This window comes from Ictidomys tridecemlineatus, chromosome 7 (assembly GCF_052094955.1).
Source record: "Ictidomys tridecemlineatus isolate mIctTri1 chromosome 7, mIctTri1.hap1, whole genome shotgun sequence".
Classification (NCBI taxonomy): domain Eukaryota; kingdom Metazoa; phylum Chordata; class Mammalia; order Rodentia; family Sciuridae; genus Ictidomys; species Ictidomys tridecemlineatus.
Genome location: NC_135483.1, coordinates 114,249,717 through 114,268,629, shown reverse-complemented (window position 1 = coordinate 114,268,629; position 18,913 = coordinate 114,249,717). Strand labels below are relative to the sequence as shown.

The following is an 18,913-nucleotide window of genomic DNA, read 5'->3' as shown; positions in this document are numbered from 1 at the left end:
TGCAAGTATATTGGATCCAAGACTTTACTTGCTGGTTACCTTGTCAATTTCTTGTATGAGCCTAGGGAATACTATAAAGATAAACTGTATTTATGGTTTCCTGTCATGAACACATCTTGGTCTTCTCTAAGGATTATAATGTTCAGGGATCTCTGTATCTTTTTCCAGTCCATACTTGAATATGATCTATTTTTCTCATGTTTCTGCTGTAAATTTTTACACCTTCCATAAAATAGATCCCTTCCCCTGTCTTCAACACTTTTCTGATTATAGGGATTCTTTGAAGTAAAAAGTACCAATCAGACATAGTGATAGATTTCTCTATCTTCTATGGCTGTGTGTCAAAACAATTCTTGTTCAAAGAAAACACTTGTCTTCATTCTAGATAGATGCATTCAAAGAAAGTAGAATTTAAACTAAAAGTTAAGCATGCCTGTACCAACATGAAGTCATTCTCCTTCAAAATGGCTGCCTTGGCACAAACACCTTTAAAACTACCACTCTATCTTGAAAATTGGAGAAGGTTTTTATTACTTAAACTTTTATTTTTTAAGAACCTGGATAAAATGTTTATTATTATGATTACTGCCTCTTTGAGAAACATAAAGTGAAATGAAAACATGTTTAAGGTATTTTTCAATTCCCAACATGAACATTCCAATGGGTTTCCATTTGACAAATATTTTGTTGTTGAAGAATCTGATGGTGGAGGAAATAAATGTCAAAATGCATTTGCTGTAGAATTTCCATGTTTATGATATAGCCAGTGTATATAATTTTAAAGAATATTTTGGAATGCTAATGATACATAAAGTAAAAAGTTGAGTATCCTCCTAATAAATTAATTAGAATATATGCTTGGCCTAACTTCTAACAGAAAATAGTTATCTATACTCTAGGTAGTTAAAAAACGTTTTAAAATTTCCTAAAGAAATCCAGCTCCCCATATATAATCTAAAACAAATGACCAAAAAATGAATCTAACTTGATATACTGAAAACGTTTTTTTTTTTTTTTCTTTTTTTCTTTTTCTTTTTGGTTTCGGAGGGTTGAGGCAAAATTAATCTGACCAACCAAACAGAAAAGTATCAAGTAATACTTTTTATCCTTTTCTGAGGAGTGGCTGTATATTTTTAAAGGAATTGGCATTCCCAAGTTTAATCTATGTTAGAAACCATTGACTTGAAGCATAGGAATAAAATTTCAACCTAATAATCAGAAATATAACAGTCTATAGGCTTGGGAATGTTCACCAGTTCTTTTGGAAGGAGATATTTAAAACTAATTGATTTCTTGGGGAAAAAAATCTATTATTTAATCCTAAATAATACAAAAAGTGAAAATATTTCTAAAAATTAGTTTCAGTTATTAAAACTTAGTTTTTGATCTAATTCCCATATGTATTAATGAGCATATTTACCTCAATCACTTTTGAAAAGTATGCTTATAGTAATACTGAATCAGTGTTTTGGCTTTTTTGGGCTCTCTTATTTAAATAACATGTTAATTTCACTAGGTACACCTGAACCCTCTCTGTAAGAGAAAGAGAAATGCAGCAATTAAACTTAGAAATTCAAAATTTATATGCTTTTTTCTCCCTATTTTTCTTCTATAAGCTGCCTTAACAATTTTAGGTCTGTGTCTTCTCATAAATGATTTTGTGGACTTGGTTTTCCCCTGGCATATCTATAAGGCCAGGTTAGAAAATATGTAATATTTATTACTGTTCTGAATTCAGTGATGTCAAAATATAGTCCTTTTCTTTCTCTCTTCACTCTATTGATTTAGGCTCTCTCTATACAAACCAAATTATTTTGACTGAGTCCCCAGACAAAACTAATTGATGAAATTGACTATTAGATAATAGCCGTAAGGTCTAGTTGTTGAATAATGAAACATTGTCAACATCTAGGTTTTCTTCTCCCATATTCCAAAATAGTTTTAAATATACAATATGTTGAATAGGTGTCTTTACCTATAGAAACAAAGAAAATTAATTTCAATTAATAGATCCTTAGCATAGGCTCATTTACTTAACTTTTTTTCTAAGATAAAAGAATATAGTCATGTGTACATCGAAGTTTACATTTATAAATGAATAATATTATAAATGAATTCTTTGTGGGAGAAAAAGGACCTTTTATAGCTATACTGAGAAAGCGCATTTTCATATATGATTTCTTCTAGCTTTAAGTAAGAGAAAAAGAAGGAAAAAAAAACTTTTGGAAGGAGATAGAGAATATTGCCTTGCTAAGATGCCCGTGTTACATTTTATCTCACAGTGCATTCTTATTAACAGTCAGACATCTCTTCCGGAGTGGCTTGTACCTCATTGTCCTGACTGGCTTAGCCTTCAGACCAAAGGCAGGTATTGTTGAAACCCGACCTCATTTTAGTGGAAAGAATATGTTTCTTCTTTAGGTAAGATCAAGGTACACAGATCGTCTCTTGTTTTATTCTTACAAGCAATAGGACATTCCTTCCTAACTTTTCTACATTGCATTGACATCCTTCAAAACTTCCAAGACAGATTAACTTTAGAAATACGAATACATAATTCCTTAAGAATTTTTCTACCGCTGAGTTTTTCTTTAATGACAATTTGTCATCTTAGCCTTTTCTTCTTAAAATGAGAAAAGAGAACTAAAAATGAAGAGGAGGCGAGCAGAGAAGAAGAGAAATGAAACATGGTTGTGGTTGCTTTGAGGGCTCCTAGGGTATTATAAGGTATTTGTGAAAAAGAAAAACTGTAGGTATAATGCTGATAACAGAAATGTGTTTAGAAAGATCTATTTTCTTTAGAAATTAAGATGTATAAGGAAAGGAAGCATAAAGATGCTAAGAAGGAGAACTTTTGACATTTATTGAATTTATTTGCTTCTAGTCACATAGCTCAAGTATCTGAAGCAATTAGGAACCTCAAACTTTTGCTGAAATATAAACTCTAGGAATTCAAAAGCTGAGATTTTTAGATAATCTAAGACAGTGTGTGCATTTTTCCAAAGCTTCTATTTAATAGTATATTTTATTGGTACAAAAATGCTAAAATAGCAAGTATGCTTTATTAAAATATCCTACTTTATTCAACTCTATTAATTTTTAAGGCATTTTCTCATGACTAAGCTCTGAAAGTACAGTAATAACGATATCACCTCATGGGTGAGATTCTTGCCTCATTGGATGAAAGTATTACAAAAGGAGATTTTGTTTAAAATACTGAGTCAGATTTGTAGTTAGAATTACTAACTTAGAATCTAGCCTCTCTCTGAGCCCTTGTGCTCTCATAATTGTAACACAAATGGTAATAATATACTAGTATCATGTTGATGGTTTCTAATACAATGGTATACTGATCTCCATTGGGAAAAGTATCTTGACTTCTTCTGACATTTACCAACATCAAAAATTAGGTACAATTTAGAACTTAGACATTTTCCTGGGCCCATTGTCACATTACACTCTATTTCTCTATTCTATAGGATGTTTTCTTCCTGTTTTTATTTTCTAAAGATCTTGTCAGATGTTTTGAAATTAATCCTGACAGTGAAAACTAATATCTTTCCCCATCTATGACCACACTTGCTGCTCTCATTGCTTAGAGAATGTGAAGTAATGAAGGACACTGACTTTTATATTATCTTTGTTTTAATAGGGTATCACCTGAGTTTTATAGAATACAGCTCCAATCTACTCTGAAAAAAAGAAATGCAGCACCAACCCTACACTTTCCACCTTCCATTAGCACAGTTACTAATGTTGTGAAAACATGTTGCATCATATATTACATTCCATAAATACCCATTTTATCAATGATAGCATTAACTTAATGTGAGTTACTAATGGCAAGAAAAGCCTTATATTTTTTTTCAAGATGCCTGAACTTTTTTTTTTTCAGTTTTTCCTGCTGAAATCATTTGATCCCCCAAATAGCCTTGTGATTCATGTATTTACTCAGTCAACAAATTTGAAGAAATAGGTAAAAAGCATTGTTCTAGGTGATGGGAAAGAAGCAAGTGGGCAAGTTCAATAATGCAACCAGAATAATGGGACTTTTAGCATGGGAGGAGACAGATAATAAAGATGTAAGCTAAAAAGAAGGAAAAATAGTGTACCTGATTCATGAAAATGCTTTGGGGTGCTATGGTTACAATCACAGAATCTTTTGGAGAAGGGTGACATAGCTACTTATACTAAGTGATGAGAGGAGATGATTCTGTGATTGTAACCATAGCACGAGTGGTGCTGAGGAGGGAGCTTCCTATGCAAACCCTTGAGAGGAAGTCATGAATTTGGCATTTTCTTAGAGAAAGAAAAAAGACCTATATGTCCGAAGTGAATTGTATGTGTTTGGTAGAAAGGGAGATGAAACAGCCATATTTATGATAAAGTCAGTTTAAGTGAGCTAGGACCATGCAAATCAAGGTGTGGGTTTGGCTCTGATTGCAATGAGCAGCAATTGGATATCTAATCAGAGACAGCATGACATAATAAACTTTTTTAAGAGATCACGCTCATAAACTAATTGAAAGGAGGAGAAAAGATCCAGTTAAGGGTTCATCATAACTGTCCTGGAGAAGATGATGGTAACTTAAAGAGAAAGATAGCAGTGGAGATAAGGTAGAGCAGAGATTCACATCTTTATTTTAGGGAGATGTTCTATAAAAAATGAATGTAGCACCATCCAGTATATTGGGATTAAGCATGAAATAAAGCCTCAAAACATAATTCTTGGAGGTAAGGGTTAATATTCTAAACAGATTAATATCTACTTTAGGTGTAGTAACCTAAATGGTTACTTATTTTTAAATAAAATGATTGCATCCTATTTTTGCAAGCCCCTCTTATTCACTGTATAAAATATGTTTTATAACATAAGGCACATGGCCTTCATATATGGACCCGGTAATATTGCTTTGCCTTTTATTACTTTTCCCTGTCAGAATTCCACCTTCCCTGTTATTCCATATTCATCATTAACACATCTCGAAATTGGAATTAATAGAGTCTGACTCACAGTTTTCTTTGGTGTTTGGCTAAAATAATATATTTAAAGACATTCTAAGCATTGAAAAATGCACATCAATTGTTTTGCTGTTATTTCTACCAATATAAACCAGCACAATAGCAAAAAAGAACAGGCAATCGCCTATAGAGACTCATTTGTGTTTTCTTCTTGAGGTAATAGTGTCTTTAAGAAAGAGCTCCTTTTCAATTGTCCCCCAATCCTTGACATGATTGAGAAGAATTTGTACTGACAGTCAAGTTCCTGGTTATGAATATTCGATTAGGTTAGTAATGGGAAGAGATTGTAAAAGAGCTACTATTCACTGTACTCATCACTCTCCCTGGAAATTCCAAGAAAATTATAGGAAAAAAAAAAAAAAAGGTGCTGACAGCAAATGTTATACAATCTACCAGACCAGGAGAACCTATTAGTTAAGAATGTATGACTCACTGGGTCTTGCCTCTTGGTCTGTCAGAGCCCTTGGGGTTATTCCCCTGAACCTATCCATGGATAGTAGGTGCCAGTCTCAGTGCAGATTTTAGACCTGGAGACAGAAACAGCTGCATTAAAACCAGGACAAGTAATATAGACTCTAGTTTAGCAACAATACAACTTTGGATTTTTCAAGTAACCATTGCTTGTGGCTACCAAACACTTCTGATTTATTTAACTCTTGGAGCCAAAAAGGGAAAGAGAAACATGAGAGGAGAAAAACAAGAAAGGAGAGAGGCTTATAAAAGTTACAGAAAAGGAAAAATATCAAAATATCAAAACCTAGAGAGTCTCTGAGATAGAAGGTAGTATAACATTTGAAGGAAGAATTCTTAGTGTTAAGCTGATTGAGTTCTGCTGGGTCCTACGGTTTAGAAAATAGTTTTCAGATTTCATACCTACATATTTTTTTTTTGCTTTTTTTCTCATTTAATCTCTCTTTTATTTTTTACCTTATGCACAGACATAGGTTAGTTTTAAAATATGATAGTAAAATCTGCATTCCAAAGTATCACCATAATGCCACCTTGGTCCCCAAAATATATCACTCAATTTCTTGTTAGGTTATGTAGACCACCTAAATAGAGAACTAAAAGGACACCTTGGAGTGAGTCTTCAACTCTTTTAAACTCTTTTTTCTTTAGATGGAGGGATCAGTAACATGATAAAAGAAATACTTTACCTCATCTGGGGAAATTACCTTGGAAATGCTGCATAATCTTTACTAGTTGTGTACAAAAAATAAATTCTGTTATTAGTTTTCAAACATGGTATGGCTTTAAATTTAAGAGGTGACCTATACAAAACAGACAAGGCTAAAATAAAAAGTGATCCAAAACTTAGACATATAAAATTTTAGAAATACTTAAATAAAATATTGAAGTAAAAGATCTCAACTGACTTATTTATTTTGCAGAAAGCTTACTTGTGAATATAGTAGACATATGCTAGATGCATGTATAAAAATATAACTTGTGTGTGACTTTAAGTTTAGTCCTTTTTTTTTGGTAGGTACCCTAGATTGAATCTAGGAGCTCTAAACTACTGAGCCACATCCCCAGCCCCCTACTTTTTTATTTTTTGTTTTGATATAGAGTCTCACTAAGTTGCTTAGGACCTCATTGAGTTGCTGAGACTGGCTTTGAACTTTTGATCATCCTGACTCAGACTCCTGAGTTGCTGGGAGTTCAGGCTTATGCCGCTGTGCCCAGTTCCGTCTATTTTTTATTCATGTTGTCAAAACCCTCTTTGATAATTTGGCTTCATATTTTCAGTACTAAAATCAACATTATGCCTTCAAATAAGTTAAACATGAAAAACACCAAAATTTTATTAAATTTTAGTGTGTCTGAACCAAATGAAATTTGAAGCTGGGAGATTTTGCATTAATATTTAATTTGGGGCTCAGTGTAAATTTGTTTGCTGTGTACTTTAGCAGAGGGGTGCCAGAAAGTATGGAAAGAAATTAATCTGAGTAATTGAAAGCAGCAGGAAGGGGAAGGGTTACTTGTATATTTGTGAGTACAAGGTATGATTTATGCTCCCAGACTAGAACTCTGCTCATATCACACGGAGGTCTGCTGAAGGGCTTTATTTCTTTCATGAGCAATGTACTATCAGAAAAGGTTCAAAATCAGCATAAGGAGGTTATTTATATTTTAGGTGAAGTAAAAAATAATTACTGCGACATGCTTAGAATAAAAGTCTTTGGGGCAGGAAATGTTGTGACCCCTTAGAACAGAACTTAAACCTGCTATAAAGAGCCAAGGAGAATAATCAAAGCTCATTCCAATGACAGTTAAACTGGCAAGATACCTGAAAAATCTAACAATAGCAAGAAAATCACTTAAGTAAAAATAAACTTTCAGAGGCTGAAGCTACTCCAGTTAACCAAGATTTAGAGATGAATGCCAAGGAGGATTAGCAAAACTCTCTTCTGTGTGAAATACAGCAATAATGGCTCCATTGCCACATCACAAACTTGTGCTTGAGAGTCACTGAGTGAGTGTTGAGTTCAGTCTGCAGTAAGAATAACATTTCCTTAAAAAGGAAGAAATATAATAAAGGAACCCAAGTAGCAATTCTGCCCCTTTCCCTGCCTTCTGTAGCAAGAGAAAATGATTGGCAGCATTACTTCTATTGTTTCACCAAGGAAAATAATGTTGACTTATAGCTTCTGAGATCCCAAAATCCAGAGAAAAAATGACTGCTTAAATGTCTTTGCTCATCATGTAATGTAACCTCATTCTTACTCATTTATTGACCTTTATGAATTAAGGGGCAAAACATAGGACATGTTTAACAAATGCAAAAATGTACAGCACCCAGACTGGTCAGAAGATGCAGTGCTGTTAGTGTCATGCAAATTAGAAGCAACTGGACTGTCCATAGGAGCAGATGATATACAAAATAAACATATTTTTGGTCTTATGCAAAAGGGGCAGCCAGGGTAGCCAGGCCTTTGGGTAACACAGAGAGGCTGGGAATCTGGATTTGTATGTAAAATTTCTTAAGTTTTAAACATTTCTGATCAAGATAAACCACTGACACAACACACAAACAAATAACAACAGGATGCTATAAAGAAATAGTGACAGATGTAACACTGAGTCAGATAGGCTGTGACCCTCTCTGGGGTCCCTGAGTGCAGACAACAGCAGAGTCTGCAACAGAGGACATTTTATTTGATGCATTGCAGACTGGAGAGACAAGCATACTGCCTAGAAATCTTCATTGCATTATTGTTGTAGGGCCTGGGTTTGGGAAGAAGAAAACCACACAGATGAGTTTCAGCAGTGCCCTGAATCCCTGCTTCACAACTTCCTCTCCCCTGTTAGACATAAAGCAGTGGAGAGGAAGATGTGAACGAGGGGGAGAGAAAATAGTAATAGAAAACCTTGTTAATGACCCAGCAGAGGGTTCATTAGATCCAACCCAGTTGTGACTTAGGAACATAGCCCAGGATATCATCTAAGGAACAAAAATGTCAATAAAGGGGGGGAACTGCTAAGAAGAGATTTTAGTCAGCTTTTGCCCTCTGAAACTGAAGCATGAAAATATTCTTTATGATACATAGTCACATGGTTGAGATAAAACATTGCCATGCTACACACAGATAATTATTGAAATATGGAAGGAAAAAAAGGAAAAGACAGGAAGGAATAGAAGAAAAATACTGTGTAGTGAACTGAAAAGGGCAGAGATATGATCCTCATGGGTAACAAATTCTTGTGCTGAGACAGGAATGGATCATATCCAGGCTTGTGGTTCATCTTCCCTTTCCTTGGAAATGCTGTGACTTAATAAGGGCCAACTGTGTGCTCTATTACCACACATGGTCTTTAGATTTCAGAACTATGTTTCACATTAGCTCAGTATATTCATACTAATTATTTGAACCAGAGACTTTTTTTTTTAGTTTTTGTGTTGAGTTAATTTTAGACTCAGAGAAAATTTGTGAAATTAATATTGCGAGCTCCCATACTTTCTTCACCCAATTCCCTTAATTCTACATATTGCATACCTGTAATACAAGGTAAACATACATATATAATATTCATACAATAAATGTTAGTAAAGTACACACTTTGTTCAGCTTTTAACAGTCTGATCTTTTTTTTTGTTGCAAAATCTTTTCCATTTTTATTCCACAAATAGAAACTAAGCTGACCTTAATGACCTACCTCAATATCCAGTTCAGATTCAACACTGAATTTTGTTGTGATATCTATTTTGATTCCTCCAATCTGTGACAATTTCTGTCTGATCATTTACTTTATTTTTAAAAATGTTTTTTTATTTGTTCTTTCTAGTTATACATGACAGTAGAACTTATTTTGACATATCATACATATATATAACTTCCCACTTTTGTGGTTGTACCATGTGTATTTACACTGTTCATATATTTATTCATATGTGAACATAGAAAAGTTACATCCAATTCATTTTACTGTCTTTCTTATTCCCAACTTCCATTTCTTCCCTTCCTTCCCCTTTGTCTAATCCAGTGAACTTGTATTCTTTCCCATTCCCCTTATTGTGAGTTAGCATCTCATATCAAAGAGAACATTTAGACTTTGGATTTGGGGGATTGGCTTATTTTACTTAGCATTATGCTGTAATTTCATTCTTCTTTAGGGCTGAGTAATATTTGATCATTTACTTTCGTGTCTTGGGCTTATATAAGAACTACAGGTCATTCTCTTTAGAATGTCTCACAGTTTAATTCTGACTGATAATTTTCTCATGATGGAGATTATATATTTTTGATAAGAGCATTACACACAGATATATGCCCTCTATCATATCAGGAGAAACAAGTCAATCTTATTCATTTTTGGTGATGTTAACCTTAATCACTTGGGTGAGGTGGTTTCTTACTCATTCTTTCTACATTTGTTAATTGGAATAATTCTGTCAGAGCTGCCAATTCTACTTTATGTACATATGTATCTATACAGTGAATATCTATTACCAATATATACTTGTTGATATTTATTTCATTATTTTTACTATAATCCAATACCATCATTGTTTATTTTCTTGCTTATGTGTTTTCTTTGCTGTCTACTGCAAACAAATTCAGGTCAACAACTCCAACCTTTTAACATACTTTTTTTTTTTAACTTTCTAATGTTACCAGATATTCCCAATTCATCATGTATTGCCCCTGTCCCTACCGTGGAATCAACCACTTCTTCAAGGATTTCATAGGATATCAAAACATCAGAAACTTTTAATTGGATGCATTCTCCAAAGAGTAATAAGGTTATCTTAAGAGTAATAACCAATTACAAGAACAATTCTTCTGCTAATATGTTTTGATGTTCCAAGAGGTATCATTTTGTTTAGTGCTTTCATTTCAGCAGTATACTTATGGCAATGACTGATTTTCTGATGAGTAAAATGCTGAATTAGTGTTATTATAAAAGGTGGTACTATAGGGACACTGCTACATCGATGTTCATAGCAGCACAATTCACAATATCAAGACTGTGGAACCAACCTAGATGCCCTTCAATAGATGAATGGATAAAAAAATGTGGCATTTATACACAATGGAGTATTACTCTGCAATCTGTATACAGGGTAAAAATGAGAGTTCATAACCCACTTGAATCAAAGTGTGAAATATGATATGTCAAGAACTACGTAATGTTTTGAACAACCAACAATAAAAAAAAGGTGGTACTTATTGAGACATTCAAACTTCACTGCCTGCAAAGTTTCTAAAGAAACACTTTATAAAATCTGTTAGTATTTATTGAAGTTTTCTCAAGAAATATATCCTAGAACATTGGCTTTAAAAAAAAAGATATCTCTGTACCACTTATCCATAATCCCATTAACTATTAAGGTTGAGGCCAGAGGATCCCAGGCTCAAGGCCAGCCTCAGAAACTTAGACCCTAACTTAATAATTAAAGTAAGTAAGTAAGTAAGTAAATAAATAAATAAATAAGAACTGGGGGTATAAGTCAGTGGTATAATGTCTCTTGATTCAATCCTCAGTACAAGAAACAAAGAAGAAAGAAAGAGGGAAGAAGGGAAGGAGAGAGGGAGGGAGGGAGGGAAATAAAGAAAGACATCTCTGTCTTCAAGGAGCTGATGATCTAATTCAGACAAGAAATATTATGCAAATATAAATAGGTCATATATAGGAAAATTGGGGGTTTTAGGCAGACCTGTTGGATGAAGATAGGGGTATGCACTGATTCTGTATATTGCCTTACAGATGAGAGATGAAAAAAAAAGTATATACCAGGGAGAGTAAATGTGTTTGATCATTTAGGCCAATATTGACCAATTATTTCATGACTCTGCATACTATTATATAGAATGGAGATTCTATAGCTGGGTCAGGTTTCATTTGTAAAGTGTACTATGACAAATTGTTGATGCTTCCAATGAGCATAGCAGAACTATAATGAGTTTTAATATCTGACCATTTCTGGTTTAGATAGCCCCCAAAAGAGTTTTTGGTAATTGCTATTACAAAGAGTGGTACCTGTCTATGTTCCAGAGTAACTGCAAACTTCCAGCTAATGAAACAACACATTTTTGTACAGAAATGAGCATCTAGATTGTATCTGAATGGCCTAAAATTGCCATTTTTTAATATGCATACCTTTTATTTCCTTATTTTCTTAGTTTCCTCCTCTCCACGTGAATACAATATCACTGTGCTTTTCTGTGTTTGTTTTGAACTTTCTGGTGGTTGGTGAGGTCCTGTCTGGGCGATCATTTCCAGTTCTTAACTTTGAAACTGCATGCATGTTTCTTGAAGCTGTGAGAGCCAAACACAACCTCATTCTGTAAAAAACTTGATTCATCTTAGGTATTTGGGTATATCCACTTCTAATGAGGTATTGTCTATAATATTTAGAGATGCAATAGCTCATCTGACCATCAGTTTAGCTTCTGATAAGAGCTCTACTATGGTAGTGAAAAGCAGAGCTGTTTGAAAAGTAATGTAACACCCATATTGAATTTTTAACAACTTAATACATTTTAGGAAAAGATCCATCTGAAAGGCATTATGGCTTGCTGAGAAAAGCTGTACACTGGGAACCGGGAGAAGTGGGCTCGATTCCCAGCTCTGCTTCTGACTCACTCTTTGTCCTTGGGCAAGTCACTTAGCCTCTCTCTGTGTCTATTTCCTGCCTGGTAAAAATAAGGAGAATAATGCATAAAGACTCCTACCTCAACAAGATGTGTTGAGGCTGCTTTCTATCTGTAACCACTGAGAGAATCCCTCTTCTCTGTTTGTTAATGTCAAACTTTCTTTTATTAGAATGTAATTGATTAAAAATTGGCAATAATCATACAGAATTACAATTAACTTCAAGAATTCCTTAGATTTTCAATTTACACTGAAATTTTATTGCAGTACATATTGCTTCATCATAAAGCTCTCATTGGCTGGAAGGAGCATTTCTGGATCATGTGGATACAAAACTATCTGTTGTCTCAGTCCCCTTCAGTGCCAGCTATGGAGTCTTGTACTGAACCCATTCCAAGAGTAGACGATGGAGTCCTGGGGAGGAGAGGCTTATGCTTGAGGAAACTGAAGGAACATTGCCAAGCAATATTTTTCAAAAATGTTTTTGTTCAGTTTAGACAATAGGGGTATCAATGTAGGCTGGAAAATCACAGGTGATATTATTAAATAGTCTTATTCTATGACGTCTTCCCTAATTCCTCCAGCAATGTTTTTAGCCTTCATTTCTCTCCCTTTATTCTTGCTGGCTCATTTTATATATCTCAGATTTTCCCTAAGTGTCTTTTATAATTTTATTAGTCTTTTCTTTTTAACCAGTAAGTAATCACAGATCATTTCCTTATGTATAAAAGGGTTGGCCAAAAGCTACCATATGTGATTTTTTTTAAGGTCTTGAGAAAATACCTATATTTGTCCTGTTCGTGGTAGATATTCAATTGATGGCAGCCTATTATTAGTAGTAGTAATATATCTGTTGTTTTAGGAGTAGTATTCTGTCTCATAGTCATGCATGATGAAGAGATTTAAGACTGGCATCCATTCTACAGAGAACCAATGCTATTCATCCCAGATTCTCTACTGAAATATATGAATGGCTCCAATTTACTTGTTTGGTTGCTTAATATACCACCACATTTGGTTTGATTTAAGTGAGAGAGATTGAAATCATGTCCATAATAAATTGGGGCAGAAATAATTCCATAAACAATGTTAAAACATTATTCATCAGCAAAATACTTTCTAGTGATTTTCAGACTTCTTTGTCTCAGGATTATCTTTTTGCTTTGCTACTATGATACAAGGAGTGAAGTACATGGATACATGTGATACAAGGAGAGAAGTACAAGTACATGGAAGACCTGGAAACTTACCCTTGAGCTGTTCCTAATAATTTGTGAAACCACATTGGGGATGAGATTAAGAGAATACCTTTTAAAATCAATCACCATATATTCAGTGGTGACATGTAAACATTTGACTCAAAATACTTGCTTAATGAATGTTTTTTGTTATAATTTATATTACTGGTACTGCAGTGGGAAGTTATGAATACTCATATTCCTATGAAATGTATTAGTAAGAATCTGCACAAAAGAACCAAGTACTATTGCTGCCCTAGCTGAGATTTTTCTGAGCAGAAGGAATTTCAGGTGCAAAGTCAGTGAAGAGCCATAGTACCAATCCAATAAGCGGTTCAGTAGTTCATTATAATGCCCAGAGAAATCTTGGGTAGTAAGATGTATAGGAGATGCTCTTTACCATCCAGTGAAGCCAACATTGCTTTTTAAAAACTGTTTCAAAAACTGGGAGTGTAGTCCAGTGGTAGAGTAATTACATACACAGCATGTAGAGCCACACACTCGCGTGTGTGCAGGCACACACACACAATGTCTGTGAAGAAACTCTCAAAAAAAATCTATAAATAAAATTAATCAATTTACAATAAGTGAAAAGATATTTGTTAGAGAATATATTTTAATATTGATTTTCATATTCTTTCCTGAGATTAGTTACTCAAAATGTAATTTGCTTTACATCAAATGATTTAAAATGGCATTCTGACTACATTAGAACAGAGTTGTTCCCACTGTTTACTAACTTACTAGAGGTGCTTTGAGTCACGACTTTGCCTTCATGCTGAGTGTGCTGTGGGGATGCCTCACTATCCTTGATTCTCAAAGTCACCAGAACAAATAATTGCCAGTCTAGAAGAGTTTTCTGAACTTGATAGTACTATGAAAGATGGCGTTTTTTCTTTTTGCTCTTATATATTAAAAATAAAGATTCAACATTTTTATTATATATTTTCACCCATATAGGCCTTTTACATTTTCCTTTAAAATAAGCGGGGAGGGAAGGGAGGATATCTGATGTGTCTTTTCTTTTTTGGCCAGGAATATGGCTGTCCTTCTTGAAAAATATTATTATTTTTTTTTAGGAAGAATGTTATGCTTGCATCATATCAAGTAGTTGTTCACTGTGTCTAAATGATAAATTTACATAAAAGGTAGTTTGCTTTCTCATCAGAATCCATATGTTAAAGATTTTCTGTCAGAAAATCAGAATGAAGACTAAAATCAAGACTTGGTGTTGTCTCTTAATATTACCCATATTATTCTATGCAGTGTCTGAAAACATCTGGTCATATGTACATTTGTAAATCCAGGGCTTCCTTTGACTAAAGGGTCACAATGTATTAGAAATTTAATATGTTGAAAGCTGTTCATATCTGGTTAGCTGATTGGTATTCTCAAAATTATTTCACAAATTTAAATAAGATGACCTCTTAACATAAATGTTACTTAAAGTAACAACACAGAACTGCTACTGGGAATGCCCAAGCTGTGTTATTTTAATATTGCTTCTGTATATTCTTGGGAAATTCAAGTCTTATTTCAGTATTGCAGAAATCAGAAAAAAATGAAACATTTCTAGGGTGTTCAAGTGAGTTAACATGATAACCACCAACCATCAGTAGGCTGTGGGGACCCAGCAGGGATCCAGGTTGATCCCACACAATGAATGTGGGGTCACGGATCTCATTAAGCAATAACTGTCTGTGATAAGATGTTGTTCCCCTCCCAAAGTCCATTCTAAATGTACTCTTATCTCGTCCACTGAGGTTCATGCTGTTCTCAGGTCATCTTGCTCTTTTCCCCCTCTCTCGGTCTCTGTGTGTACGCTGATTTTATATGTTACAGAAGAATTGTGCCTCATGCAAATTAAAATACTGATCTCTCAAAAATTGAAAAGAAAAACAGGGATTTAGTTTCAATAAGATGGTTCTTCAAAGTGCATAGTTTCTGAGACCAATGAGACACCCACCATTTGACCTACTCAGATGTCTTTACCTGAAATAATTGGGGGACAAGATACAAAAGATATGACTCCAGTAAACTTGGTGAATAAATCCAGCAGAACAAAATTTAGCCAAAGGCTGAAACCAAAAATAAAAAGCAACTGGATCTCAAGTGTATGGAGTAAAGTGTATAACCCTGTTGTTTTTCAAGTTTTTTCCTTAGAAAAAACAAAACAAAACAAAAACTAATTTACTAATTTTATGTCTACCTATATAAGATATTCAGAAGTGATAGAAAAAAAAACTGTTGTAAAAGTGTACTAGCAATCAGGGCCTACTAAGAATGGATAAAGAAAAAACGTCCCTGGGACTGGGATTGTGGCTCAGTGGTAGTGTACTTGCCTAGCATGTGTGAAGCTCTGGGTTCGATTATTATTATTAAATAAATATCCACGGTCAACTTAAAAAAATATTGAAAGAAAAAAATCCCAATCACTTTATAGTGAATGAGAACATGTAGAGTGTCCAAGTGTCCTCATTTGGCTTTGTCAGCCTTCATTCTTTGAATCCTTTCCTCATTCAGATTCTCCTAAAACCTATGTTTCCAATGAAAGCAAATATAGGAAATTAGAACAATGTTATCATGAAATAATCATTGAGATAAAAAAAGACTCTGAAAATCCAAACTATCTTTTCATTCATTGTTGGATTTTTCTTTTTCCATAAGAGAGGAATAATAGTGGCATTGGCAGCCCATGCTGTAATGGATTTCTCACTTTTCTTTTAATTATTGCACATCTATTGATAAATCACATGCAGGTTACACTCTTAGTAGAGAAGTTTAAAGGAGTGGCCATGAGCACTTTTTTTTTTTTTTGTCAACTGATCTTAAATTTGAGATTGTTCTTTTCATGGAATTGAAAATTAAAAATAGCTGAATTTCAAAAAAGAAAAAGAAACACTAGGCTAATGATAAAAGCCTTAAAAATCATAGAAAAGTTTCATTTCAAAGGACATTTCTTCCCTATTATTTATGGAAAGTTCCCAGTAAATTAGCTATTACTTTTGAGACATCTCATCCCTCTTATATATTTTTTAAGAAATTTGATATTTGATTTTTTTTGGAAAATCAATTTATTAGGAAATCATTAAAATATATTTGTAATATTAAATTGTTAAAGCATAAGACTTTTGTCTGAAAATAATAGAATGAAATGACTTATTTAGAAACTTCTAACATAAATTTATATTAAAACATAATTCATTGAATAATTGTGCATATGTTTAAACCAATATTCTTGAGCAGCATATTCTTATTTTAGCTGAGAGAACATTTATAAAAAATAAAATCTGCTTTAAAGGTCAATTTTTATACTGTTAAATGTATCAAAAATTTCTTTATTTCTTCTCATCTTCTCAAAGAAATAAAAAACTGAAATTTAATCAGAAAACTAAATTTTAATTTACATTTTAGAACATTTGTCTATTTTAATTGAGGCAAAAAATATAATAGTATAAATATAAACTTGTGTGCTAGCTTTGTCTTTATGCTTCTGTATTTGTTCCATTAATTAACCTATCAGTTAAATGAGAGCAGGTATAATAACATTAAAAAATGATGTATTTTTAAGAAGTAACATACAATAATAGCTGCATAGTATTAAATGGATATTAATTGTAATATAATTTTTGACATTGTAATTTTTGTGTTGCTGAAGATGGAACCCAGGGCCTTAGGCATTGTAGGAAAGCACTCTACTGAGCTACAATCCCCAGCCCTTTAAAATTTTTTATTGAGAATTTTAATGTCATCATTATGACCACTAATTACTATATTCTAGAATTTGACTTAGCATAATGCAGTATGATCCACCATATGTGGATGAGGTGTGGGGAGAGGAGAGACTGTAGTGAGCAATATCATATTCCAAGTGGCAAAAAAAGAAAAAAAATTTAAGTACATGATGTGTTTTATACCTTAATGACATAAAAGCTTTAATGGAATGTGGTTGCCCTGAAGCCAGAGTTAGATTAATATCGGGGCCTCAGATTCTGCTACATTCTGGTAAAGTAACTGCAGAAAGTCACTTAATTTCTCAAAACTGAGTTTTTGTATCTGTAAAATGTAACTGATGACAATTATCACATAGGGTTGTTTTAAAACTGAATAAGATAATGAGAGTGCTTCACAAATTCTACAGCACTTTACAGAATTATCACTTCATCATTTCATAATGATAATAATCAGTCAGTTCACTTTTATAATTTTTATAATTATATAATTTTGAGATCTTTGATTTTTTGTTTAGTTATTAATTTCTTAATTTCTATGTTTGGCAGAAAGCTCAGCTTAATCACAATTTATTATTTCAAAAATATTTATCACATATAAAATTGAAATTCAAAAAACAATGTGAGGGATGCAATAATGAAAATCAAAGTTCGTTTGTTAGGATGGAATAAAAAAAATACCAGCACTGCACAGTACAACCTGTGTGGGTGACAACAGGGTTCCAGAGGTAGAGAATGGAGACACAAGTCACCCCGCACCTCATTTCTCATGGTGTCCTGTGCCCAAAGGAAATGGTGATGAAGCACTGGGGAGATCCAGTTCAGGTCATTGGTGAGTCTAAACGTTTTTTAAGAAAGAGTAAGTGATATTTTTTCCACTTTAGCTGTAGGTGACCAGATCAGTATATAATCTCAAAGGACATGTAACCTAATATACCACTGTTTAAAATACATTTAATGAAAAATTCATGTTAATAAATGAAATATAAAAATGAATATGGAGTATAAATCATGGCTAAACAATAGAATATTTTTAAATTTAAGATCCTGAAGAAATTTTTAAAATATATAGAATTGGGGCCTATATAGAAAAAAAAACATATTTAGTATTAATAAGCTATCTCCTAGAATCTGAAAGTCTTTACCAATGCTATCATTTTGACTAATTTTTTGAACCACATATTTACAGTTAATGATTTGTATTTTACACTTGATAACTACCAAATATTCCATCATATGTAGAAAATTATTTAGAAATATATTATTTTATTCTTTACTCATCTTATTAAAACCTACATTTTCAAACTATACAGCCCTATAAGAGTTAACAAAGAAAAGTATAATCTCAGCTATAACTAGTTCTCTTTAATGGAATTTGTCAGAGAAAATGACATATCTTTATTATTGTTGAATCCAGAGTAGATTATCCATTCAATTTTATTAACTGAAGAAAAATCAGAAGTCAAATCTATATAGCCCCTAACAGATCTTCTATCCCAAACCCTTTAATGGTTTCCAGTTAACTTTAGAAAAAAACAAAACAAAACAAAAACAAAAACAGAAACTTTCTTGGCAAGGCACTTGGGATCATGATGATAGTTCACCTCCAGTCAGGTTGGATCAAGCCCTTTCCTGCCATTGAAAATCAGCCTACAAAGCTTTTCTTATAGCATTTCCCCAAAATTATTATAGTTGTTGCCCAGTGTTAATATCTTTTCTTTTATATTGTGTGTTCCTTGAGGATACAGAATCTGTATTTATTTCTATCTCTAATGTGCATGGTCTGAAACATGCTTTGACTTTGACGAACCCTAATGAAACCAA

The 18,913-nt window shown here is 33.2% G+C and overlaps 1 protein-coding gene and 1 pseudogene across 5 annotated transcripts in view; one reads left to right on the top strand and one right to left on the bottom strand.

Annotated features, from left to right (window-relative positions):
• Lrp1b (LDL receptor related protein 1B) overlaps positions 1–18,913 on the top strand; it is a 1,779,935-nt gene that overhangs the window by 4,357 nt on the left and 1,756,665 nt on the right. The gene's annotated exons all lie outside the window — the stretch shown is intronic.
• LOC144365351 (signal peptidase complex catalytic subunit SEC11A pseudogene) overlaps positions 1–18,913 on the bottom strand; it is a 39,826-nt pseudogene that overhangs the window by 3,401 nt on the left and 17,512 nt on the right.